The 26,680-nt window shown below is 39.4% G+C and overlaps 1 protein-coding gene across 2 annotated transcripts in view; it reads right to left on the bottom strand.

Annotated features, from left to right (window-relative positions):
* ARB2A (ARB2 cotranscriptional regulator A) overlaps positions 1-19,878 on the bottom strand; it is a 263,785-nt gene extending 243,907 nt beyond the window's left edge. Inside the window, exons 1-3 of one of the 2 annotated variants that reach the window (XM_066568883.1) lie at positions 19,785-19,878; positions 17,920-18,065; positions 7,890-7,985 (exon numbers count right to left, since the gene is read on the bottom strand). The gene's annotated coding sequence lies outside the window, so the exon portion shown is untranslated. The remainder of the gene's footprint in view (positions 1-7,889; positions 7,986-17,919; positions 18,066-19,784) is intronic. The other variant, XM_066568884.1, reaches the window with a different exon arrangement.
* Positions 19,879-26,680: the final 6,802 nt, after the last annotated feature.

A 26,680-nucleotide genomic window follows, 5' to 3' on the forward strand; every position in this document is an offset into this window, starting at 1 on the left:
CAAGTACACAGTACATTATGCATTGTTTCTGTGAATACAGGATGTTTTGGAATCCCTCAGTGATACCTGTTTAATTAACTAAGAGAATAAATTACTTGAGAGAGTTGGATTTCTTTTCTTTGACAGAGAGGTGCCAAATCCACTACTGATGGTACAAAAATAAACAATAGAAAATTATGAAATTCTGAATGGTTCCAAAGCAGGAATTGCAGGCATTCAAACTGCAGTTTATTCTATACTAATTTCAAATCCCAGATCTTCAACTGCATATACTGACCACGTCACATAATTCCTAAATGCCATCAAGTTTCTTGTAATAAATACAGACTTTAAATGTGTTATTGTATTGATGTTCTTAAGTGTGTTATTCATACAATTACTTAGATTAGTCTTTTGAAAACACCTCTGTGGTTTTTTTTTTTAATACATACAGCAAGCATAGCTCCTAAAGCACAAGTTACTATTTCACCTGAAGAAATAGTTACAGCAAATAAGTTTACGTATATTTACTTGTATGTATCTTGCTTATGCATGAAAACTTACATATTCTGACATAAAGTATCTTATACACATTCTGTGCCTCTTTAACTCTATCCCCTGCAATACTTAAAAATAATTTGACACAGATATTCTTGTTTCATGGTTTCACATGAGCCAATGAGGCTGCATTTTCATTATACCCCTGCTTATGTAATTACAGAAACTGGTAGACTCAAAACAAATGGTCAAAAAATTAATTTTTTAAAAACACACACATAAGAGAACATACAGGTATTTCATGTTGTAAAGTGGTATTAGAAGCTTGGACTACAGACCTTGTGATGGCATAACAGTTGTATTTTTTAAATCAAACTGATATCATATGACACCATATCATATCCATACACATGGTACACATACACAGGTTTCAACATACTTAAAATGCTCTTCTTTGTGCAAATGCAGACAAAAGAGAGACAAAAAAAATATTTTGCTCTAAATTAGCAATACCTGAAGCTAAGTCAATATTACAAATACTCCAAAGAAAAGCTATAAATTACTGTAGCATTACCAAAAAGACAGAAGTAAGAAAAAAACACACAAGTATCTTCAAAAAGCACAAGTCCTTCAGGCTTATGTGGATACAATGAGTAGGTGTTACCAGAATGCCTCTTTGTACTGCACTCCCTTATTAAAATATAATAGAATGAGAGTCCTACTCTTTGTAAACTGACATCCTAAGCAAGCTAGGAACAAGTATGGGTTAGATCTGTATAATGTGGCAGATGACCGATTAAGACCCAATTCTTCTTCAAAGAGATGACTGGGTGACAGTTTGCCTCAAGTCCCTAGTTGGTATTGTCTCAATAAAGCAAAAAACCCAATAATTTATCTTAGCAGTATTTTCTCTCTAATTAGATTTTATCTTTTCCCACTTTAGGGGCACTACAGATGGCATCAGTAACTGCATCAATTAAGGTTGTACTTCACTTTCCCTCACTTAAAAGAATGTATTTTTAAGTGCTTATTGGTTTACCCAACTTTATTGGTTTACCCAGCTCTGAAAGGCTGTTATTTCCAGTCTGCTTCAGACTAAATGGTTTTGAAAATGTCTACCTCTAGTATAAGAAGATTCAGACACAGCATCTTGTGGTCGGTTCTGATGATGTTAATGAGCAGCTACAGCACCTCCATGTTAAAGACAGCATTTCTATGTTAGAGATCAGAAATTTAGGATCAGAGGACCAACTTAGTAGTATGTGCTTCTTGCCATTAATTAACCTTAAAGCCTGTCCTGCTCTGTTGAAGTTAAAATGGCCTTTCTCATGCATTTAACACAGACTTACTAAGACTTACCAGAATTTCAAGAAACTTTACCTAGTTGTCCAGAGCATGTTCCATACCACTGCAAAAGGCAGAGGAAAGATGCATAGGAAGGGATTAATAAATGCTAGAACGGCAGAAGTAACCACTTAGAATACAAAGAAACTGGCAACAATCCTTAAGCCCCTGAATCTCAGTAGACCTGTGTACACTACCAAATGGTGGTAGAACTTGCTAATAAAGTACACAACAGCAGTCTGCTCTGAAGTTTGATATAGTAGCACAGCAACCACCTTCCAGCTTTATTTACTCCGTAAGTTCAAACAATGGATGACTAGGAGCCACGTGCATTAGCAGGATGTGTCAGCAACTTATTATACCAAGTGGAGTCCACCCAACTCCACACATTAAGATTTTAATGATTTTGGTTTAACTTCCTTGAAATGCTGAAAATTACCTTCATAAGCATACCCATATTAACACAAGCAGGAGAGTCAGTTTTCTTCATAGTAGCTTGTAGGGTTTGGATTTGTGCTGAAAACAGCATCATTAACACTGCTGAGCAGTGTTCACACAGCATCAAGGGCTCCCCCTGCTTCCATGTGCTGCCCTGCCAGCAGGCAGGCAGGGGTGCACAAGAAGCTGGGAGGGGACACAGCCAGGACAGCTGACCACTAACCACATGATGACACACAGCAATAAAAACTTGGAAAAGAAGAAACTAGGAATGTGTGGAACAATGGTGTTTGTCTTCCCAAGTTACCATTACATGCAATGAAGCTGTGCTTTCCTGAGGATGGCTAAGTATTTGCAACTCCTTGTTTGCTTTGTTGGTGTGCACAGCTTTTACTTCTCCTATAAAATTGTCTTTATCTCAATCCATGAGTTTTCTCACTTTCAGCCTTCCAGTTCTTTGTCCCATCCACTGTTTGGAGACTGAAGCTGCAGCCAGAGGAAGGACTTGCCCACCTACTGTGCCTAATTCACAACACCACAATACAGTACTTTCTTAAATATGCAAACTATCAATTATTAGGTATACAGGACCCTACTTCTGTTGACCTAAACAGACAATCACCTAATGAATTAGGCCATCAACTCTGGGGACAGAAAAAGTGACCCAGCAGTAAGGTGGGAGAATGCTGCCCAGAGAATCCTATTCAGAGAAGAAATTTGCAGGTGACTTGTACCCAATGCCTGAAAGATAAAATGTTTGCAGATAACCTCTTTTTGTATATTTCTCATTTCCTGGGCAGGAAATTCAGCCTGGAATCCTGCTTTAAGAAATAAAAAGAACCTTCTTTAGCTTTCCTAATCTCAGCACCTGAAATGAATGGACACTGATGACTAAGACATTAATTTCAAGATGCCTTCACCATCACCTTCCTCTAAAAAGTTGGAAGAAATCCTTCACAAACAGCAGATGTGAGGGAAAATCCAAAGAATTAATGTTTATTAAGAACCCTGCAATTGAAGCACCAGGAAAAGTCCATGTAATATGCAATAATGCTATAATTAGTGGGTGATCTCCTTTCCATTATTTAATGGGCCTATATCTCAGCTGATGAGGACAGAAAAAAAAAAAAGAGACAATAAAGCAATTTGGAAAACAGTTGTGTGCTTATTTGTATATGCTCCTTATTTACAGAATAAGGTTTTCCAGCTAGTGTACACTACAAGGAGTTATGAGGATTTGGTAGAACATTACTGCATAATGTAGCTGAAATTGCCCTGTGATAGTTTATAAAAAAACTGTGTTTGGATGAGATCTAGATGCTTGTACTTTGTATTGCTGGTTTTAATAGGATTTTGACTTGAAAGACGGAGTGAAGAAGACTGACTCTCAATAGCCTCATCTCTGCACATACTAAGCAGTTACAGGACAAAGCCAGAATTTTTATTTTTTTTTATCATCTTTTCTCAAGAAATCCCATGAGTCAGTTGGGAGAGAAATATGCCTCTGAACAGAGAAAAACTTGAAGACTATTAATAGAGTCTTCTCTTACAAGAGACACCAAAGTAATCTTCCAGAATGCCACAGAAGAAAGAGAGAAAAACTGGAAAACTCTAGGGAAATGGTTTCTGCTCAGGCCACCATCAAAAGCTGCTAAAAACCCCTAGACATATGCCTATGTGTCTAGTACTTTAAAATTCCATTTTTTCCCTCTCCTCCTTTGCTCTTTAGTAACAGCACAACTTTATGAAGGATTGTCTGCCATGAACTGAAGACTCCTGAAAAGATCACATGCAAATCAGATGGAAATGCATCCAGGTCTATAGCCCAGATCTTTATAAACAGCAAGGTATTTGTGATTCTGTCTCAGACTCTGGGCTGAGAGGTGCACTAAAGGAGGTAAAGAAAGGTAACAGGCACATTCAGTTTTCTACAACACATCTGTTTCCTCCAACATCTTCTGGAATGTGCAGATGCAAATATATATATATCACCACCTCACTTGACTACTCTGCATCTAATGCAAATACTGCAGACAACACAAAAGTATACAAAAGAGATGAACACTATGCAGAATCAAATCATACACAACTGAAAAGAGCACGCAGGGCTACTGAAGATATCAGCTGTCAAGTTATCTTATTTCAGAATCAGACTAAAAAGCCCAAATCCCCATAGTGTACATACCTCTTCTTTGTGGCAACGTCTGCCTCAAGAGATCTGCCATACAGCTCTTCCCACAGCTTTTCTTCCTGTAGAACACTTGCTTCTTCAATGTTTATGATTTCTGCAAGCTTTACTAATATAGTACCTCAACTGTCTTTGCTCTGCCCCCTGCCTGAGAGGCAGCATGTGCTATATGGCCAGCTGAACCAAGTACTGCTTAATTTCAACTACCTGGCAAGCAAAGCAAGTAGCCCTGTGAAACACCTGCAGCCTTCAGATCTACTTCTGCTAGATTGTCATAATATAGCACAACAACACAGATATATATACATATATTATATATAATTTGAATAATATAAATACATTATTCCTTTTAGCTCAATATTTAAATAACTTGATATTTTAATTCTGACTGCATCAAACTTGCATTTTTAATTTTCTTCCATATCAGTACATCTTTTCTTTTACGTAACATTAAAAAGAACATAAATAAAAAAGCAATGCAAGTTTTATTTTCTTTACTGGTTCAGCTTTAAAAACTAGAAATACAATATTTATATTAAAAAAATCCCATCAAGTACCTGTCAGTAATTGTAACCACACTTATTTACAGAGCTTGCTACTGCCTGATCTACAATCTTGCTATCTCAGTCCAGAGCCAAGCCTGACAAAAAGCTGTGACCACAGCATCATGGAGTAGTCCAGGCAGGAAAAGATCTTGGGAAATTATCTAGTCTCCAACCTTCTCTTGGACCTTATTTCACTAGGTTTTAACAGGGCTTTAGATCAAGTAAGCTATGGTGCTGCCAAGATGAGGCTTAAAAATGAGGGAGATTCAACCATGCTTTTCAGAAACTTACTCCAAAATTTCCTTTTCCCTACACCGAGATGAAATTTCTGCTCTCACTATTCATCCTTTTGAGCAGAAAACAGCTTCTCTTTCACAGCTTCTCTATCTTCTATGTACTGGATGACTGATGAAACCTCTCCAAGCTGTCTCTCCACTGAGGTGCTAGAACATGTACAAAGGAAGGCAGCAAAGCTGGTGAAGGGGTGGGAGCACAAGTATTATGAGCATTGCCTGAGGGAGCCGGGCATGTTTTGCCCGGAGAAAAGAAGGCTCAGGAAGGCCTTCTTGCTCTCTACAACAATGTGGGGTTTGGGCATTTCTCACAAATAACAAGAGAAAATTGTCTCAAGATGCACAAAGGGAGGTTTAGATCAGGTATTAGAAAAAATTCTTCTCTGGAAAGGCTGTCAAGCACTGGAACAGGGTGCCTGGGGTAGTGGTAGAATCACCAGCCCTGGAGAGATTTGCAAGATGTGTGGATGTGGCACTTAGGAATATCATTTCTGGTGGGACTTGACAGAGCTGGGTTAACAGCTGGACTTGAGGATGTCTTTTCCAACCTAAACAATTTTCTTGAACTTTTCTCCAAATGTTGAGTTCTCTAACGTGCTAATCATCCTTCTAACATGCAAATCATCCTGGTGGCTATCTGCTTGACCTTCTCAAATTTTTCATCAAAATCTCTCTTGAAATCAGGGGACAAACCAGACACAGCACCCTAGCACATCTCCTACCAATACCAGAGAATTTATTTGACTTCATTGACACAAGGGCACATTGTTCAGCTTGCCATCCAGCAGCACCCCCAGCTTCTTTTACACACAACATCTCTGCCAGTCATACCACAGCCTGCTTGCTGTTTGGGAATTATCATTGTCACAGCACAATTTCACACTCTTAACTCTGTTAAACCTTATGCAATTCCTCCCGGCCTAGTCTTCCTGCATGATGGATTACAGATGTCCACAAATGCAGATGATAATTATGACAATTATCTGGCCATTTCATTTGCACCTTTGATTTGAAAGCCTGAAGGAAAAAACGTGGACCAAGTGCTCTCTTTTTATTTTCAATCCTTTTGCCATACATACTCATACTTTTACTTTCCATGCTATAAAGCAAAATCCTTGAAGAAATTAAATTCTACTTTTTGATGAACTACTTCAATGAGGCTATACAGATGCATCTACAGGACTGGTTTAGCCTTAAGCCTAAACACTCTGTCCTAGCAGTAACCACTAAAAGACATGGGCTAAAACAACTTGAGTCATTCTAAACCAACATTGCAAAATTCTTTGTCCATTTTGTTGAAAGCACTGTATTTCCTACCAGTTTGAAGGAATCCCTACTAAGGAGAAAAACTGTCATTAATTTTTATAAGTGCAGAATGTGATTGAGCAGGGATCAGCCCATGTACTGCCTAACACAATGGTACAGATAAAAGCAAGAGGAGAAAGACACGGGGAGATGCAATCTAGTTTGGAAAAAAAAAATCATTATAAATTCCCCATTTTTTCTTGGAAGGTTCACAGTTTTAGGCCAGACAGTCCCTCAAAATCAACTACATCCTCTTAAACAGAGGCCTTCTATTTTCCTCAGCTACCAATCTCTAAGACCAGTAATTTAGGTTTAACTACAGCAGTTCTCACAGAAGGGCATCCATGGCAAAATTCACGTTATTAAGAGCTAAACAGTCCGTCAATAGCTGTGATTTCCGAAAGGCTAGTCACTGTCCTTTGTATTTATTTCTGGCTTCAGGCTTCAGTCACTAATTATTGCTACACCTTTTTATGTTAAGTTTTCTATGTTTCACTTACATGATTAGACACCACAGCCAAGTCCTATCTCTTTCTTCGGGTAAACTAAGCTTAATAGTCTCTTTCTAAGAAATTTTGATTCTAACCCAAAGTAAGTTTTTTCCAGTTTCTCTGTTCCATTCAATTCTTAAAATCTCCATTAATTGCTGTTAAACACAACTTAGAAATTAGAATAGCATGGTAGCTGAAAAATGTAATAACTAGAACAGTGTTTATCAATAAACAAACTGTAACTACAGGAAAAGAGTACAGAATGCATTGAAATTATTTTACCTCTATGTCATCTTTTGATCAGACAGATAATGTCTCACCCTAAGAAGTCATGAACAATACACATTTTTACTGAGGACTAATGTTAAAATTCTTTACGTCAGTCTCTACAGCAGCTGATCATATTGATTCCCAAGAAAAAATTAATACAAGAAAAGGAGAGATACATTAAACAGTGTGCTGAAGGGGAAAAATACAAAGCAGCATCAGCCCCACTGAGCACAACGGGCTCCTAAAAAACATGTTATAGGCAATATAAACATTTTCTCAAATAACTGACAATTTTCAAAATATGTGCTAAAGTAGCACTACCTATAAAGTATCCTTGTGTAAACAAGATTTTTTTTTTCTGTAATTAAATTAATGCTGTACTGAGCACTACACGGTCACATTAGCAGTATACGCACAGGACAAAATGAATCTTCAAAGGAAAGTACTATATCAGCTACAGAACAGCAAGCAAAAATATGCTGCAAACATGCACACAATAATGTAGCATACCCTCTAATATTTTACATTTTTAACCTACCTCAAAATGAAAGTGGAAGAAACATTTCAGTTGCAACAGCTTAAAAATGCGACATAGGGCAAAGAAACAAAAATGGTCCGTCCTAAATTCCTTGTGCTAGAGAAGAAGGAAAAAAAAGGAAAAAAAAATCTTAGATAAACCAAAACTTTCAGACTCACCATGTTTTGTTCCTAAATGCTACTGTATAAAGGCAGATGGAAAACAGATGGAAAATAATTTGACAAAAGCCCTACACCAAACAGCAACAAAACCCCAAATCTTGTGAATAAAAGACCAGCAATGCTAGACAAAATACATGCTCCCTTGATGTACATGAAGTTTAGCAGACTTCATAGAAATTTGGAAAGTGGACCAAAAAATCTGACAAAGATTAAAAAAAATGGGGAAAGGAAGAAGAGAGAGAACATGGTCCTCAGAGACAATCAAAACTAACAGAATCCCAAAATGTAAGCAGAATAGGTAACTATTTGAACTTAAGACTCAAGTGCTTTAAAACCAAGCCCAGAACAGCACAGAAATACTAATTTTATATTTCTGGTAAAGTATGTCTTAACTAGCCAGGTGTTTAATTACCCGAAGGATAAGGTACAAACTAAATGGAAAGCAATTACCTACTTATGTTGATATGTAAAAATTACTCTGCTTCAAAATATTCATCACTCTTGCAATAATCAGCTGGAGCAAATTTCTTCCCTCCAACAAATACACCTTTTCTCTTACTGTCTCTGAAACTTCACAAAACATAATACTATTTCAAGCTAATAGAGCTTGGGAAGGGAAAAATCCAAAATTTAGAAAGAATAGGAAGTATCTTCTAGACTATATATAATGTTTCCCAATCGTTTAAAATGAGACCTGAAGAAACAAAGCAGTGAAGATCCTTTCAATGACATCCTGCTTTAGGAAAAGCATTGCCTGTAGGTGGAGGGACATGATCTTTTTCCTCTACTCTGCACTTCTAAACATATCTGGAATACTGTGATGGTTTCAGATGTTCCAGGTGCAATACAGACACAGACATACTGAAGTGAGACCAGCAAAGGGCAGCAAAAATGGTTAAGGGCTTGGAGCATCTGGTATCTGAGCACAGGCTGAGATAAACAGGACTACTCTGCAGGGAGAAAAGTCAGGGTGGAGTAGGAGGAGTATAATCAGTATTTATTAAATGCCAGAGGAGACAGAAGACCACTGAGCTAGTCTTCCTATTGTTGTTCAGTGAGAAGGTAATATACAACTGGACATTTAAACATTAAGAAAAACTTCCTTAACCTAATGGGGCTCAAACACTGGAGCAGGCACCCAGACAGGTGTCAGAGACTGAAATATTGTAGTTTATGGCTTAAACATTTTACGAAGGCTTTTTGTCCATTAAAACTGTGTAGTGAAGCTGCATCAACAAAGCTGCACCAACAAAGCTGCACCAAAGACCACTGCATCCTGTCTGGGCTCCCTAGGCTGAGGCCCTAGACTGTAAGGTAATTTAAGATAAAAATGATACTATTTTTAGGTCTGGGCTGGGGGAGAAGAATACTTCCACAGGAGGATGAAGCCCAGCAGCTGTCTTGTCTACTGAGGTCAGGTTTGTACAGGCACCCCCCATCCACCAAAGAAAGGAGGAAGAGGTTTTGGGTGAATGGTGAAAAAACCTCTGGTCAGAGGCAACACCCATCTTCTTACTCAAATTGGTTAAGTCACAAAAGCCACATCTATGGGACATTCATGTCAGGGGCTGCTCAGGGGCTGTCATGGTCCATTAAATGCTCCCTTAATGGTTCCCCAGACCCTGCACCAGAGCACTGCATGTGATGCAAAATCATACAACTGATACACAGTCCTGCAAGGGACAGGGTCAAACTTGCCCCCTCAGGGTAGGTACCTGGGCACTCCCACCTGACCCAAATATTTATTAATCCATTGGATTCTATCCCTTGTCAGAGGGGAACCCTCACAACCTAGAAGACCAGAGGATAAATGAGACATCAAGACCCATGGAGGGGTGATATGTTTCTACATAACCTATGTCTGTCACTCTTCCTGTCCTCCCACCCCTCACCCCTTTTTCTTTCTTTCTCTTTACATCTTTACTATTAAATAAAACATCAATTTTTGTTATCAACATTTAACCTATTTTGGTTCTAATCTTGTTTTGGGGAATATTCAAACCTTTGGGATTCTATCCATAATCCACAGAGAGCTCACTTTGCTCCTCTGTGATTAGAGTGGATCATAAAAACAGGTTATAGAATCTCTGTCCTTAGAGAGATTCAAAACTTATTATACTCTGCCACAAGTAATCTGCTCTAGCTAATGCTTCTCTGAGTACTGGGATTGGAGTATACAATTTCCAGAGGTCCCTGCCAATGTCAACAACTCTACCATTCTGTGAAGATAAGAAAAAGCAGAAGTGTACACCAAACATACAGATAGAGTGTATGTGTGTGTTTGTGTGTGTGTGTGTACATCCATTTACAAGTTAGTTACCTCCCACGACAGCAATGACCACACAAGGGATATGAGAATCATTACGAGCAGTGTCTGGTTGAACAAGAATTAAGAGCTCATGGTCTTAGGGGTCTGTTTTGTGTTCTCAGGAATTCCTTTCTGATTCTGAGTCAATCTGCATGAAAAAGCCAAAATTTGTGCCTTCCTTACCCAAATGCACAGTACCAAAACAATGCTTAATCTACTTATACCAGGGAATACCAAAATTAGGACCACCTGCACAAAAAAGGTTCAGCACTTGTGCACCAAAAGTCCAGTCTCATACAAAAAACAACAGGGAAACACAGAGGAAAGAAGTGATCTCTATTCTCAACCACTTCTCTAAGGTAGTGTCATCTATGTTTCTGTCCAATACAGTCTTGGGAAGCTCCTTTGGGCACCATCCTGCCCCTCTGTGAACCTCCATGGCTTGCAGGGGTAGAGCCTTGACCAGCAGCAGGTTCATCTTGGAGTTGGCTGGCACTGGGTCTGCTGGACATGTAGGAAGCTTTTGCAGCTTCTCACAAGACCTTCTCACACCTGCAGACCACTGCAACTAAAACCCTGCTGCACAAACCCAATACAGAAGGCATACTCATATGTTTTTTTTCCACTGCACTTCTGCCTTTGTCAATGCACTGAATTAAGATACTCACTTAATAAGGAGCCACTCAGTATTTTGTCTAACCTTCTTGAGTTTTAAGTACAACCCTCATGTTTCTCCCAGACCCAGTTCCTCCTTTTCCACACTTAGGTGCCTTTCAATCATCCTCTCCTACTTCTCTCACAAGCTCACTGTCTTACTTGGCCTCACATTCTATCCTGAGAGCTTCTAGCACCATTCTGTTCCCTTTCCAAGTTCTCATTTGTCTTTTCATATCAAGAACTTTCACAGAGACACTGCCAACTCAACTTGTTCCCAAGCTCCCTTTGTCCACACTACTCCAGTCCCCTGGTTTCATTCATCCTGCCATTACAGAATGAGTACAGAAATTACATCACCAATTAAGAGTTTTCCTCAGACCACACTCCCTGTTGTCCACTGACAGCGCCCATGCTCACCACAGCCCTGTGGCAGAACAAGCACAGTCAGTTGTTCTGTGGTGCTGGCAGGCATGCCCAAACAAGGACAGCACAGCATGTCTTCTACAGGTAGAATCACTGGAGATTCTTACACACCAATACTGAGGTTGATACCTGGCGCAAAAGTAGATGTACCAACTACCTTCCTAATCCGAAACACAGCACCTTGTATATAGTAAGGTATACCTTGCATAGATCTATACATACCTTTGGCGGTCAACTGAAAAGTGTTACCAGAATGTGCTGCATAGGCACTTGTCAAGTTTTGAAGATGTGCAACAACAGTGATTCCACAACTTCTCTGGGGCCCACTCCCATGTTTAACTACCCTCACAGTACATTTTTTGGGGGGAGGTATATCTACCACCATTTTCCATAAAGTAAAACATTAGAAGTTATTTGTCTGCTGTCCTATACTGCGAAAGATAAATGCAATTTAGAACAACCAACCAAAGAAAAAATACTATGCTATCTACACCATGCTCCTTTTTTGATAGCTAAATAGTTAAATATTCTCACAGAAATAAAGCTTTCTTATATCTCTGTTAGTAGCAATCTCTAAAGACCATGATTCTCTGGAATTTTTAAAACAATGTTCTTAAAAAGACTGCCTCTGGACATCACTGGGAAGGCAAAATCAGAGCTTCTCAAAATGAACACACTACTAGCTTTGAAAAGTTCAGTGTCTGAAATAAACCAGGTAATAGTTTTATTTTTCATCTCAAGAAAATGCAGGTAGGGGTTGACATAGTTACAGATTTGGACATTCCATCTCTGTATATTTCTATTCCTTCATTCCTGCTTCAACCAACTACCTCAAATAGGCAAAAATTCAAGCTTCTGTGTTTTTTGGTGTAGTCCTCTCACAATTATTCCTTAGGGAGTTACCCTAATTTTTATGACTACTTAAATACTCACCAGAAAGGAAGACAAGGATAATAGGACTAACAGAACAAAGAATGGAAAGACAAAAAATTTTTTAAAATCTTTAATTGCCAAGAGAATTATTTTGAAAGATAATGAACAAGAACTTAGAGCTCTCCTGCAGGAATGTACATGCAACCTATTTGATGTTAGTGAAGTTGATAGGATGATTCACATAAATGTAATGCTACAATTCGAGAGATATAACCTATTTAGAAAGAGCAACAACTGAGAACAAATGGTACTGTGTGCCAAAAATGTCACTGTCTGTTTCTGAGTCACTGACAATAAAAAAATCATGTCTTAATAAAGAAAGTACAAGTCAGGATACTAGCTGGGGTTTGCTACAGATATGAAAGCTCACACAGCAAGGTGGTTAAGCACATATTGCTTCTTGATGGAAATAAAAGTTTCATTATCACAGTGGACATAACACAGAGTGAAATAACCTGGAGTCTTCGTGCTGCTATTATCAGAACATGCTCAAAGTTTCTAAAAATTGAGGACAATTTCTTATACTGAGAAATGTTAAATCCAAGCCAAGGGAATGCTATGTTCAACTTCATCCAGGCAGATAACAAGTACCCCACTGTTTCACAGAGAGCAAATACAGAACAAAGACCCTTCCTGCCCCCAGGTCTTAGAATCAAAAGATATATTCACAAACACATCTTTGCAAAATGACTTTAGCAGTCCCACCCCCTACCCATGCTATCCCCTCAGCTGACAGAACTGTTTGTAGCAATGTGCAGAGAACCAGTTCAGGGAATCATATCTGAGTTAAACCAAAACAGGGGCTTGAGCTGAGTTAAAACTACCATCCTTTCTTGCTTTTCCCTCCCCCTCCTCTTTTTTTTTTTTTTTTAAGAGTACACTTTTAATTTATCAATTTTCACCCAGTGCCACTGAGGTGACAGAACTGGGATACAGCTGCTGCCTAAAAACTTTTTAGCCTGATTTGCCAACATGGCCAAGAGAGAAATACAGAGAGCGCAAAAGAAGGACTCAAGCAGTGATCACTGTGGTAGGAAGTTTATATGCCTCCAAAATTCAAACTCTGCTATTCCAAAATGCAAACATTTAAAATAAAGTACAAGGAAACCTCCACCAATTTTTGACTTACTGATTAGCACGTATCAAGAGCAAGTTTGCATTTATAGTAGTTTTGATTTTGATGGCTATGCTTGTTCTGAGATCTTCCTCTTAGCCCTGCAGACAGGCTATGTTAACACACTCCGCAGCATGGGAGATAACAACGTACAGATACAGAATTCTCTTTTCATTCAGATTTTATTTCACAAGACTGAATCGTATGCTTCAGTGGGGAGATACTGTTTCAGTACAATGATAATTATTCAAGACATACAGACTGTGTGCCTGAGCACATTCATTCTTCTCTCATTTCACCAAGTTTTAATAATGATTTTATATAAGGGCTCTTTCACGGCCAAGGCTTCCTGTAAACCTATTTCTTCTTTGAAATACTTTCAAGTTTTCCTTTTGACTGTGGTGCCTGTATTTATTCAAATCTAGCCCGCTTAACATTTTCCCCCTTGAGGTGGGTTTGTAACACACGTTCTGAAGAGGAATGCAATGCCCATTTGTTAGGAAAAAAAGCAAGATGTTTTCAAGATTTGGTATACATTGTGCATAAAAAAAGAAGGAAGGATGCGAAGCTAGTTTACCATCTTAAGTTAAACAAGGAGACTTAGATTTGCATGTATTGTGTGCCAAAAAATGACAGCCACCCAAATGCGCATTTCAAGGCTTTATATAGCCTGGCCTGCAGAACTTCAAAAGACACTATAAGCACTACATTATTTGTAACGTTTCAACACAGCATTGAAGACAAGCTGGAGAGTACCTGGCACTCTAACAACATGATCAATCAGAATTACTTTGTCTATATTCTCAAACAAGCCATTATCACTCCAAAAACTAAAACACAGAAGTATAAAACAGCTCCAAAGTACAATAATCCACCTCTCTTCATACACCTAAAACAAAACAATGAGGAGGTCCACTATGCCCATTCCTAAGAGAAAATATACCTCAGTCAAGGGATGACAAGAAACCAGAGAGCCCACTTTTTGCCATGTCCCACCAGCAGCTTTCACTATAGACCAGATAAAGTGAAGAAAGCTCTATGAGTCAGCAGAATATGTATATTGCTGCTGAAATGTCCAGAGAATTCAAATTAAGTACCTTAAAAGATATACCGCAAATGGAAAATGGCAACTTTATGGAGCTTGTAATTCAGACAAAGCCACACTAGCTATCTTGGGAAATAGTTCACAATTTCCAAAGCTATCTTCCTATTAAATTTCATACTTTTTACCTTCATCTTGGAGTTGCTTAGGGATACTTAAGAGTAATCAAGAATATTTTCAATACAATCAAAACATTTTCATCACATCCATCTTGAAAGAAAATTAGCCTAAACTTTGACCTGAAATTTATAGTAAAATTCCTTACTACCAACGATAATTACCAACACTAAAAAAAGCAGAAACTGGGAAAATATAGTGTGATGGGCCTGACTTTAAATGCACAAGCCTCAAAAAACATAAGCACTAATATTACTGGTGCTTCAGGTATGGACCCACTTCCACTCAACACTGAAACTGGCTAAATTTGCAGTACAATTGACAACATAGTACAGCTAATTCTTATTTGAATCATCATCTCTTTTTCTAGACATGCAACATAGAAAATTCTTTCATCTGCCTCCCTGAGTGTCCTGGTTTTGGCTGGGTTAGTGTAGCTGCCTTTTGGGTTTGGGATGAGAATAATGTCGGTGGACGGTTCAGCTGTTACCCCAAGTCCAGAGTTTTCTGCATCTCATGCTCTGCTAGTGAGTAGCTGCACAAAAAGCTAAGAGGCAGCACAGCGCGGACAGGTGATATGAACTTGCCAAAGTGACAATCCACACCACAGAACATCATGTCCAGTACATAAACTGGGAAAGCTACCCTGAAGGGGGGATGGTGGCTCATCAGGGATGGGCTAGGTATTAGTCCGCAGGTGGTAAGCAACTGTACTGCACATTACTTGTCAGTCTTGAGTTTTCCCTTTCTCTCTCCTCTTCATTACAATTATTATCATTAGTAGTATTTAATTTTCTTTCAGTTATTATACTGCTTTTATCTCAATGCACAAGTTTTACTTTTTTTTCTTAATTCACTCCCCATTCCACTGGGGCAGAGGGAAAAGGGAAGGGAGTGACTAACAGGCTGTATGGTACTTAGTCAACTGGGGTTAAACCACAACACAGAATAAACTGCTTGCTGACAGAAGAGTTTCTTAAATTAATCACCATACCAAATTCAGTGCTTTTGCTAAGACAATACTTATTTCACCAATGTATTTAAAATCAATACCTATAACAGCCAAATGTCTATATAGCAAGCTCTGCACAAATTGGTCTCCCGAATTTCTGCTGGCCAACAGAACCTGGAAGAATACAGAAACCACAATAGCAGAAACACCTAAAATTAGCCCAATAAAGTCTTACGTGGTTTATCTTTCCTCTTTGGATATGCACTCAACAGAATACAAACTGCAGTACCAGAAATGTTCCATGCAGATGGAAGTCAATACTCTTCAGGAGAGTGTAACAGGATTAAAAGCAGTGAAGACTTGACTAGACCACAGAGCAGGCAACCAGCCCCACCAGCAGTATCACTACTAATTAACTCACTAGAAAGATTGCTCAGAAAAGTGGTTGAGAAGCTTTCACCACAGTCAAAGTACAAGGTGACTCAGGATGCAGCTCCATGATCTGCTGTAGTCTGTATGATATGCTTTCAGCCCTTCTCCTACTTCTAGATTCTCCACTCCACACCTACATCATTTCTTACAGACTCATAAAAGCATCTGGGTTTTGAGATACTTTGTAGTTTATCTAGTTCAATGACCTGCCATGGGCAGCATCACCTTTCACAGGACTAGTTTTCCCAAAACATTTGTCTGGCCTTCCACATCATAGGATGGGGCACCCACAGCCTCTCTGGACAACCTGCTCTCATGTCTCAGCAATCCTTGCTGTAAAAAATTTCTTCGTAGTAGCTAACCTAAACTTGCCTTCTTTCAGTTTAAAGCCGCTGCCCTGTGTCCTATCACAACTACTTGTACAGGCATTCATGTCAGTGACCAAGCTAAAGCAATGAGAAGCATTTCCTACCTCTAGTTTTGTATCAGCTGGTTCTTTATTTCTAGTTTTTGTATCTGGTTCTTTACCTGGCTCACTGTGCAGCCAGCTGATCTTCTGCTTGGCTTGGAGAGATGAGGCAGGAAGCAGAGAGGAGTGCTCCCCATTCCAGCAACAGGGATCTAATGTGAACAGGCTATGAAACTGCGCCCTGGGCACTTTTTTTAACAGAATGGGTCTGTAGCTGGAGGTAAATAACTTTTGGTCCACTCTGATTCATAGAAACACTCAGGCATAGAACAAAAATCATTACCAAAACCAGTGTACTAATAAGTAACTGATAATGAGCTAAGCAGAAAGGTAAGGATGATATAAAAGCACATCTTTTCACTTTCCAATAAAACTCAGTCGCATTAAGAGAACAGTGTAAGGAATGCTGTGAGTACTTAAATATTAAGCTCTCTGTCCACACAGCAAATAAAATGCTGGAAAATAACCATGAAAAATAACAAATTTAAGCCTATTAAATTGTACTCTGGGAATTCCACTCAGTACAAATCTGTGAAACTCATCTGCAAGCTAAATAAAAATATGTACAATGATGATACCGTAAAGAGAAAAAAAGTCCTTCTAAAGCACCAAACAAATTCACAGAGCAGTATTAAATTTCACAAGAGGATGTTTTCATGTCCATTGTTTGTTTCAGTAAGCTTGTGGAAAAAAAAATTAAAAGATATCTATTCATTCTTTGTATGTATGCTTTACTTCAAAGAATTCCAGTAATCTATTGTAAATCTAAAAAACTCCTCAGTCACGACAGCACATTGTTCCCCAAAGGAACAGTGGGTCAGATTCAAAGTACCAGCAATACAGTTGTATTCAGGACCTTTTCTATAGAGCCTGGAATAGGCAAAACCTCCAGAGTCAGTGCTGAGTCTTCAAGATAAAAAAAAATAAGGTTGTGAACTTAAAAGAAGAGATTCTAAAAGATAAATCCCCACTGAGTAATTATAAGGAGAAGCTCTCCCAAACATTCGCTAACTAGTACATAAAAGGCAATTCAGTAAAGACCATGGTCAAATCAACTTGCCGATTTAAATATAGTCATAACTGGCTACAATCACTGAAAAGGCAATCTCAAGAAGACAGACAAAATCCAGGCACTGGTGAGAAAACTCCAATAATTAAAGGTATTTCACTAAGAGAGCAGTCTGAGTGTGCGCTGTGCATCTGAAATGATGATGCCCTTGTCTGCCTCCAGCTGCTCAGTACTGTTGGCCTGCTGGAAGTTTTAATCTTATTCCTATGCCTAACCACATCTGCTAACCTACTGCAGACAAAAAGAGTCAGGTCAGCTTAAACACAATAAATATTACATCCGTCTTAACCCACCATGTTCTGACAGAGGTGGGCTGGGCAGTGCCTAGACTAACAGCAGCGGAGGCAGGCACATCAGAGCTCCAGCTGACAGGCAGGCAGTAAGCACTGGCAGTGACTTCAGGAACAGCCATCACCCGGGGCTTCTATCTGGAGCTACCCTGTGAAGACCAATACTCTGGTCAGCAAATAATCTTTTTTTTTTTCTCTTTTTAAAGAAAGTGAAATAATATCTAAAACACTCAGAACAGCAGATTTAATCAATTTTAAACCCGAAGGAGCATATAAAGACATTCTTTCTGCATTTTCACATTGACTGCACTCTGTGACACACCCCAAGCCACTATCCTCAGTTGTTAAAGTTTTAGTTTCCTCTACACAAGAGCTTTTTCACTTTTTCCCGTGTAGTTACAAAATACCTATTTTTTAAAAACCTGTGGGCATTCTTTAACCAAGATGCTATCATAAGACTGCTTTGCTGTTTGTAACAGAACACCACGCCACTCTCTTTCACCCTCTGCCTCCTTAAAGATGCCAAGAAAATACTAAGGGTTAGTACAAGGACACTACATTTCTGCTGTATTATGGGTATTTATTCTCCTTTGAAGGCAAATATTGTTAACACCCCACTCTTCAGTGTCACCAAATCAGTGCTCCATTAACATCAAATGTATCCAGTTCGCTTTGTAACTGTTATTAATTTTACAACACTTTTTTTGCCAATGATCGTATGTCCTGTAGAAGGTCTGTTATCTGCTCATGCAAACTTAGTACTTTAGCCAAAAACTTCATGCAAAAGAACTGTAAAGTGGAAGACATATTTTGTGACAAGCTGGCTTATGTGGTTCTGAGCAGCTTGGCTTATGTAACACCAGCATAAAAAGTTAGGTATCTGGAAGGAAACCAGCTCAATCTCTCTCAAAAGTTTCAATATTTATCCTTGAAAGAAAAATGAAGGCAACAGTTCCTCAAAAAGCAAAGAGAGGGGGTTTTGGAAAGGGACTATAGATGCCCAATCTCTCCTGGTTTAGAATTACAAATTTTGAGTTTTCTCCCTACCAAACCAAAACCAAGTAAAAGTAACAATTTAAACTGGAAAATTATTTCCCTACATTTGGATAAGTCAGAAATGGCAAGTATTTCATGCACCTTTCTAAGCTGCCAGAACAACTACAAGAAACTTAAGTCTAAAAAGAAGTGTTCAATCCCACCCAATGAGAAAAGCAATACTTGGAATGAAAACTATCATTCAAACCCAGCTATAGCATAAAATCAAGAATCACGCTCAAATGACTTTTTATCATTTATGGCTACACAGAAAGCTTGCATTAGGCAGTGGGGAAAACTAGCAAGTCTCGTTTGACAAAAGCAGCTGACAGCACCAAAACCTGCAGCAATGTCTGTAAGGATACATTCCGAAAAACAAACCCCTTCGATTTTATGTAGAAAATTGAAATTATAACTGTCAAACGTGGAGCGGCAGCAGGCACAGCGCAGCGCTCGGCAGAGCCTGGGGTCCAGTCCCGGGCAGTGACACCTGGCCCCGCAGCCCCGGTGACACGGGCACACAGGCAATTCTACACCCGTTCCGGCAGCCCACACGTGGGCAGCGCGGGCAGCTCGGAGGCAGCCGCGCCGCTCCGTCCGCTCCCGCCGCCGCTCTGGACCTGACACCAAGCACACGGGACGCCCGCGTGCCCGCGGTCTTCATCCCAGTGCAGGGCTGGAGAGGCTCCTGGGCGCCGCCACCCCGACTGGCCCGCCGCGGGCGGCGCGGGGGCCGGCCGTTCCCCTGCTGCCCGAGGGCCCGCGGCCGCCGCTGCCCTGCGGGGCCGGGCCGGGCCGGGCCGGGCCGGGCCGGGCCGGGCCGCCGCACGTACCTGGCGCTGCCGCCGGCGGAGCGGGGCGCGCGCGGCGCCGTCACGGGGAGCGTGCGGCCGCTCTGGGCCTAGCGCCGCGCGCGGCTCCGCCCGCCCCCTGCTGGCTCCACTTCCGGGGTCCGCTCGCGGTGACGTCAGCGCCCGGGGGCGCGGCGGGGAACCCGGAAGTGGAGCGCGAGGGGCGGCGGCCGAGGGGCAGCGGGCGGGCGGGGCTGCCCTGGAACCGGCCCTTGAGGGGCTGTGTCAGGATAAAGTCACGGAGGGAGGGATGGGGGCTGTGCTGAGAGGGACCAGGCGGGTACCGGCGTCTAGATACCGTGCTGTTGCTCGTGTGCTGGTAGATCTCACTGGGATTGTCGTGTTTCCACTCCCAGCTTTCCATTTTGATCACTTCGGAATTTGTAAAAAGAAAAGACGATAAAGTTTTTCGTGTTATATGTGTCAGGCCTCTTTAGAAATACATGAGGACTTTGTCGCATTGGCCTACAGTAAAACACTGATGACCACAAGCAGTCCCAAGACTTTTGTACTTACATAGTGAGAAGCACCTGGGCGTGGTTTCAAGGACACAGTGTCTTCCTTCCTTGAAAAGCTCTCCGGAGTTGGTCAGATGACTGCTGACAACCCGCACCATGCAAATGCTCTCATGGTTCTGCCTGCACAGGATGGTTGTGAAGTGTTCCTGTCCCAAGGACGTCTGAAAACTGCCACATGCCACGTGTGCAGCTGAAATGATTCACCCCCTCTTATATCCCAGTCATGACTGATGGTAAAATTCAGCAAACTAGAGTCATGGACAGGTAGGTCTACGTGGAAGAAACATTTTTAATCAGTCACTCACAGCTGCTCTCTCTGTAATGACCCAAAGCAGCAACCTTGTATTTTTGCTCTCAGTGCAATAGTTTGGGTAGGAAGAAGTCTTTAAAGGCCATCTAGTCCAAGCCCCTCTGCAATAAGCAGGGACATCTTCAAAGAGATGAGGTTGCTCAGATCCCTGTCCAGCCTAACCTTGAATGTTTCCAAGGATGGGACACCTACAACCTCCCTGAGCAACATATTTTTGTGTTTTCTGCAATACCTAAGGAAGGAGCAAGTGAAATACTTTTCTTCTTTGGTGTACAAGATAATATAATCACTTGGAGAACTAGTCTGCTTACATTTTAGAAATTATGTTTGAGCCTCTCATTGAGACTATTTTCCCTGTATTTCCCATGTTAGAAAAAAGTTGCACTTAGATGTAGGTCTTTTGGTGAGACATTAGGGATACTATTGATGTAAGCAATCTTGTCCTCCCATTTGAAGTTCATTCCATCTCTCTTTGCAGAGATGGAATAGCAAGTACTGCTAAGTGGCAAAGTGAATTAGGTTAGTACTGACTCACGTTAAAAGTAGGTGATTTATCAGGGTTTTAATCTGGTTCACTATCATTCTCCATCTCTTGCAGTACCCAGAAAAAAAAGCCCACATTCCAAACAATAACTAAAACAAACCTGTAGAATATAGAAGTCTAGATCAAGTTTCAGGGATAGTTAGTGTTAAGAAGTACAGCTAAAAATGTGCTGTGTCTCTGATCTTGATACAGCCTTTTGTAATTACAGGTCCAGGGAAGGATTTAAGGAGGGCAACTTTATTGAATCAAGTCAGAGGATGTTACGGGTTTGGAGATGCTTGACTCACAAAGAGATGTTGACCACAGATTTGAAGCTCTTCAAAACTTCAGAGCTCTACAATGAGGTAACAGTTTGAAAGGGCAGGTTTCCAAGATTCGTAGGACTGATCCTGAAACTCCAAATATCAGAGTGAAAAGGAACCAGAGGTAGTGTGTAGTTAATAGCCTTTTGCTGGAGCTGGGCTTTTATCTTCAGTTTGCATGTAGAACTGTGAAGTTCTGATACCTTCCCAGACTTCTGTGAGCTACAATAATACCAGTAATAGGCTAATACTAGCAAAAACATCTGCATGCCTGTTAAATGCCAGGTTGGATAGGGCTTTGAGCAACCTGGTCTAGTGTAAGGTTCCCTGCCAATGGCAGAAGGGCTGAAACAAAATCATCCTTAAAGTTCCTTCCAGCCCAAACCATTTTATGAGTCTCTGATTCTATGCATGCCTGGTAAGGTTCTTGAGCTCACTTTTTAAAAATACTAAGTTCAGCCTGTGACCTAACACCACCCATTTAACTAGACAATGGCACTGCAGGGATGGTGACTTCACCAGCCCCCTGTGCAGACCTTTCTGTTTCTTACATCCTATGCCTGGATAACTTATTTTGGTTCTTGCTATTGTGCCAGAAGAATGATATATAAATATTCTTAAATTCATCTTCAGCAGTTTTTGCTGAAAGTTGAACATACATAAATCTGTTGTGACATTCACTCTTATGCTACATTATATGTTCTCAAGTGTTTTTACAGTCTTTTATGTCTTTGTTTTTCACTTACTGTTTTTGCATTTGTTGTAAAGATTAAATAGATACGATATATATTTCAAGTTACCACTCATAATTCTTTGGTCCTGTATATAGTTTTTAAAAAATGCCAGACTGATATGAAAAGTTTTGGTGGAATGAAACAAAAATTGAAAGCAACACTCATGACAGAACTTTATGATCTGTGTTCTACTATCTACTCTGTAGAAATATGGGTTTATGATGCAAACCTTGCAAAGTTATTTCACTGCTCTTGTATGTGCAAACAATTTAATTGTACTTTGAATTTTGAAATATTTGATCCCAATATAAGATTACATGATTTATTTTTGCAAGAATGTACTCAGCATACCTATTATTTTTCCATTCTAAACTACCAATCCCTCAACTCCACAAATGATTTTTAAATAAATTATGCATTTTAAATGCTTTAGATGATTGTTTCAGGGTATTATATAACTTTAAAAAATGTACAGCTGCCATTTAAACATTTGTGTACACAGGAAATGGAAAAGCAAATACATGTGCCTTTTCTGTTATGTAGTTAAAGGGCACCTTTTGATGGAGGTGCACCTTACAGTGGAGTTATCTGTGTGCTTATACCAAAGTCTGATGGTGGTACAGCCAGTAATTATACAGACCCAGCACAGCTCTGCCATGTTCTGGTTAAAGGAGGCCAGATGACTAACATTTCACATTTGTGTTGCATTAATGCAACAACCTCTCTCAGTTTCTTCATTCATAAAGTGGAAAGGCATGTGTGAAATTTGGGAGACTTAATTGAAATTTATTGTTGTTTGAAGAGACCTAATCCATTTCCCTCTGAAAAAAAAAATCTTCACAGCACTTGTTTGGCCATTAATTTCCTGAAGTTAATACATACCTGCAGGTAGGATTTCTGTCAACAGAATTTCATTCCCAAAGCCACCTACCATTTCAATCTCTTATTTCCCCAATGTTTGCCCATTATCTAGAGAAAAGCTTAATCTTAATCTACATAATAAAATCCCTTTAAGACATGTTAATTATAGGGAATATGTATATATTTATGCATATAAGAAGTGTCCTGTTACAACTCGTTAAAGATAAAATTTCTGAATTTTACAGACAGGTGAATATCCAAGTGAAAATGGCTACTACATTTCTTGAATGATAACCTTGCAGGTGGTTGGTCTCAATTTTACATTTATTGAATTCTTGATTCTCTAAGACCCTGTATCAAGTTTGAGAAGGCATAGGCTTTACTGATTAGTATTTAGATATTTGCAGATTGTGAAAACAGATGTGCTATGGATTTCCAAGGGTGAATTTAAAGTTCAGAGAAATTAAAGAAAATGAAACCTGAAGCAAAATACACTAGTCACTAGCAGCACAGCAGCCATTATCCCAATTAACAAAGGTAGCTTAGAACAATGCAAGACCATAGATTCATGTGGAACATTAGGAGCAGAAGTGTTCGAATCCTAAACCTGAAATGACTATATGTGTAGGACCCACACAGCTTTAGGTCTGTATAATAATCAAGAAGATTAAATATTGGTCCATGTATAACTGAGTGGCAGCAATACTCACTCTGTAAATTACACCAATACTAATAAACCAGTAAGTTTGTCAAGGATGCCAGTAAGGCAGTATTGAGGTGGAAAAAAAAGCAGTCAAGCTGATCCATGAAGAACTATGTGACCCTATTTCTTTATGGAAACCAAATATTCAAAAGTTATTGACTTTTTACCTCAGAAACACAGATTATGGGAAAAATTATTAAATTGTTGGATATTGAACAATCACAAATTTATCAAAGTTACTTGTATAATCATATTCCATTCTCTAGTGAATTAATCTAGGGACAGAGTATACATAAACATGTCATTAACAAGTATTGTAAAGAACATTCCTGGGAGCATTGCTAATCATTCATCAGGTATTTTCTAATGACTGAGTGCTTGTATTTACTGGGAAAGCTGAAAAGATATTATTTTTCCAAAAGGTTGCCCTAAAAGGGAGAACTTATGTGCTGTTGCAGCAAACCTCCATCATCAATGAAGTTTGAAACCTGTGTTTGGCATGGCAGACATGGTATTCTGTTTGACATAGTAACTGGAAAAAATCAAACCTGTTGAATAAGATCACGATTATGTGGGTTTTTGCCTTACTTCCAGATAGAGTATGGATGTAACTCAGGGCAGTGCAAACACTGAGGCTATTGTCAGTGAGAGCTTGGATCAATTTACTGCAGAGACTCTATAATCATGGTGGAGGCACCAGCCCTGGAGGGACTGAAAAGATGTGCAAATGTGGCTTGGCATTGCTGGGTTAATCGTTAGACTTGATGCTTCTAAAGGGAAAGACAGAACTGTCCTACTGTTACCCAGTGGGTTACTGCTGAATTAATGCATCAAGGAGAAAACCTAGTGAATGGGACACAAAGGTCTTGTTTTGTTGTGTCCTTTTTTTGTGTGTGTTTGTCCTTTTGGAGGTTTTTCTTTTTGTTTGTTTGTTTGTTTATGTTCTGCTTGGGGTTTTGTTTTTGTTTGTTTGGTTTTTTGTTTTGTTGTTTGGTTTGTTTGTTTGTCTTCCCAGTGTGACTGTTTAAAGATTACAAGGTGTGTGAATTTAAAGGACAACAGTCCATTTGGAAGAACTCCATGTATGGACATTTATATGTAAAAGTAAGTGAGGGGGTTTATTCTGGATTATTTGGTTTCACTTGCAAAATATATCTTTTTCATAAGAGTTCCCTGGAAGAGAAGTTTTTTCGCAAAAGGTATTTCAGTCAGTTTTACCTCATAGGCAGAAAATGTATAATGAGCAGACACTTTCTTCAGTGGGACATATTACATTGTATCTTTAAAGAGATGCTTGCAACCTACTAACAGCTGAAGTTGTCATGGATATTAAGGTTTTCATCCAGTAGTGAAATTTGTACCAGCAATGATTTCAGTGACTTCTTGTCAGCTTAGGGATAGTTGTCTGTTAAATTTAGAAACACAGTCTTAATTCAAAAGAGCACTTTACTCATTAGAATTTGGTAATTGTCAGTTCTTCCTGAGATACTTGTTATAGAATAACTTTCTTCAGGGAAAAAAAAAGTATTTGGATTTATTTTTACTTCTTCGCATGAGGCCTTAGATTTTAGAGTGTTTTTATGTCAGCACTGTATTGTTTCACTTGCTGCAATAATTAGTAACAGTCTATTCTCAAATGATGCTGCCAAAGAGGAATAATCTGGTTCCTCTATCATTGTACTGATGGATATTGCAAGGCCTTTAGCCCCACCTGCGCAAGACCTTGCATGCTTTCCTTATACTGCCTTCCTGGCAAAGTCAGTTAGTTTAGTCTGCATTTCAAATGCTGGAGTCCAAAGGTAGAGGATAAAGCAAGCTCACCTTTACTCATTACACCTAGAATACTTTTAGAGATTCTGCTTCCCTTCATAACATTGTTTACAATATGGAAAATTGCTACAGAAAAGTGGCTTTCCTCCAACAAGAACCTCCTCAAGATCTATCTAGTCACTTAGAAATCTCCCTGTTGCCATCAAGTTATTCTCTCATTTCATGTCTAATTGGGCAATGGATCTAATTCTTCTGTCTTTCAACTGTTGCCTTGGGAGTGTGAGTAGTGTTTGTCACTAGAAATGATTGCATGTATTTTTAGGGAGCTCCATAAAATATTATTATATCAGCTTATAATTGATGTTTTACTGTACATAAGACTCACTAATACTTTGTGAAGACCTTCCAGCTGAGAGGGACATTGAGTATTTCTACCAGCAGAAGCTAATTGGAAGAAGCCAGCCTCATGTCTACCATGCACTGCTATGATGATGTAAAGGTGAGAACATCCATTTGCCATTGTGCATTTTTCCTGAGCAAATAGCATAGATACACATCGAATTCCCTCTCCTAGAATAAAGCATGTCCTATGGGAGTCTGTCAGGACAGCAGTAACTAGAAAACAAGGCTGTGTCTAAATGTTAAGCTGTTCCCAAAATATCTTTCTCCTCTCTTTTTGAGTTCCATTATTATTAATGCAATTTCAATTTTTGCATTGCTTCTAATTTTATTAATTACCTTTCAAAAGATGAAAGATGTTAAGATTTGGAGCATTCTGAAGGGGACATTAAACAAACCTAATTAGAGATATTCCTTGCCATGAAGTCTCCCATTGAAGCCTATTTTGTAAAAGGAGCTAAGTGTATTTAATTGTTAAATAATAATTAGGTGTGAGCATTAATGATAATGTATAGTTAACCTAGTTTGTGCTATCTGATCCAATTAATTTCTATAAATGCAATAACTTCCTTTTGAGCTAATTCAGTTGAGACACTGAGGCCAGCTCTTGTCCTCTCAGAAAGGTCTGTTGTACACAACAGACTCTAGTTTTTATTTTTTATCAACTTTACAGGAGGAATTAACATGATCAGATTGCAGTAGTCGTGAAACTTGGGGCACACACTGCAGCCAACAAA

The sequence above is a fragment of the Molothrus aeneus genome, chromosome Z (assembly GCF_037042795.1).
Source record: "Molothrus aeneus isolate 106 chromosome Z, BPBGC_Maene_1.0, whole genome shotgun sequence".
Taxonomy (NCBI): Eukaryota; Metazoa; Chordata; class Aves; order Passeriformes; family Icteridae; genus Molothrus; species Molothrus aeneus.